The following is a 2104-nucleotide window of genomic DNA, read 5'->3' on the forward strand; positions in this document are numbered from 1 at the left end:
CAATAGAATACATCTGAATGTTGTGTTTAAGTTCACCTACAAATGATAACATCTAAAAGAAGAGATGATTTTTAACAATCATATATTTAGAGGTCAATTGCCTATCAAATTAGGTACAAGTAGTACCTTGCCTATCAGGTACAAACTCTTTAGTCTGGCTGGCAATCAGGGCTCTCTTCCTTATGGTCTCATTCACCCTACTTCTTCACTCTAATTGACTAATAGCTATAACAGAATTTAAAGGTCATCTAGTACTGCTTCTTTATTTGACAAATGAAGAAACTTAGATTTACAAGTATAGTATAATCCAGTCAAACCAGCCTACCCACCATTCACCAAATCCACCTAATACTTCTGTTTCAGAACATTTGCTGATGCTCCTGCCTATCACACATTTATCACAGATATCTGATGCAAAAATTTTTTGGAGGACTTGGAATGCCTTTCCCCCATCCTCTACTTACTGAAATCCTATCCATACTCTAAGGCCCAGCTCAAATGTCTCATATTTTTACACTTTCCTTGACCCTCAATCTCTCCCCAACTCGTCAACTTTTCCTTTCTAGGACATTTTCTATCTTGTGATACTTAGTCTATACTGCTATATTTTATGGTTATTTGTGTACAAGTCTTATCTCCCCTACTAGATTGTTATCTTCCTGAAGGGAGAGATCATGTTTTAACTTTGTAGCCCTTATAGTAGCTAACACAGAACTTTAAAATAATAGCATACTAACAACAAAACTCATAAAATATTTGAGAGTCAATTTACTAAGACATATTTGAAACATAAAAATACCATTACAATACAGTCTTTAAAGAAATAAAGACTGAAGTAAATACTTTAAATGGTATTCATTGGTTATAGTTGGGCATCACCAATAAAATTTATATTACCTAAATTTAGAGAATTAGTGCTATATTAATCAAATGACAGATAGTGAATCAGACTGTGTCCAGTCACATAAGCCAGAGATTTTACTTGCTGATAAGGGAAGAGAGAATCAGATTGCTTTGAATACTGTTCAACTGTGCAAAACAGATACACATATATAGGTTTCTGAGTGAGTGCTACCTAATCAACAAGGAAAATATATACCACTAGTACATTGGGGGGCAGAGGGGCTTCTCCTGGAATAGAGAAGAGAAGTAGTTCCTGGTACATTTTGCTTTCTTTTAAAAATTTTATTGTTTCAATTAATGAAAATCTATTTTCTCTCCCTCCCACATCTCTCTACTCCCCTCCCCACAGAAAAAAGAAACAAAAACAAAATCATAACAAATATGCATAGTCAAACAAAATTAATCCCCACATTGGCCATGTCCAAGAAAAAAAAGTTTCCATCTGCACCTTGAATACATCACTTCTGTCAGGAGGTGGGTAGATACATTGTTTTTACAAATAATAAGATAAATGTTTTATTAAAAATTTCCCTAGCTTACTTCATTAACAATATCACTTTACTAATACAGCTATTTGTTCAACATGGAGTCAGTCTTTCTCTTTTATCATAACCAGTGGGGGTACTTTTAAAAATTAATCACCAACAAACACAAACATTTCAATAGTCAAAGAAGAAAAAAAGACTGATAGTATGAAACTTGTGAACTTCTGTTATGGTTTTTTAAATATATATTAAATTTAACAAAATTGTAACAAAATTGTCTTGTTTATTTATATCCAGTCTGGCAGTTAGTCAACAAGATTCATTAAATATTTTCTATATGCTAAGTGCAAGGGACACAAAGAAAGGTAAAAATAGTCCCTGCTCTCAAGGAGTTTACATTATAATGCTCTCTTTCTGAAAATCTTTTAATTTCTTATGTGTGTTTTTAAAAATGTTTTAGTAGCATATTTTTATTTCTTTAAAAAGATTTTTGTATCTATATCACTACCCAATGGAGTGATTTTACGGACTTAGATAAAATAAATTTTATTTGCAGGACATGGAGCAAAAATGGAGCTATAGCAGGGAGCAATGTAATGAATTCCTTTCAAAAGTCCTCCAAACAGATCTAGAAAACACCAGACCATCCTCATGGAGAAATCCAAGAAAAAGTCACAGTGAGCCATTTTTCCAGTCCAGGTCAGTCAAGGGAGACA

Source organism: Trichosurus vulpecula, chromosome 1 (assembly GCF_011100635.1).
Source record: "Trichosurus vulpecula isolate mTriVul1 chromosome 1, mTriVul1.pri, whole genome shotgun sequence".
In the NCBI taxonomy this organism is placed as follows: Eukaryota; Metazoa; Chordata; class Mammalia; order Diprotodontia; family Phalangeridae; genus Trichosurus; species Trichosurus vulpecula.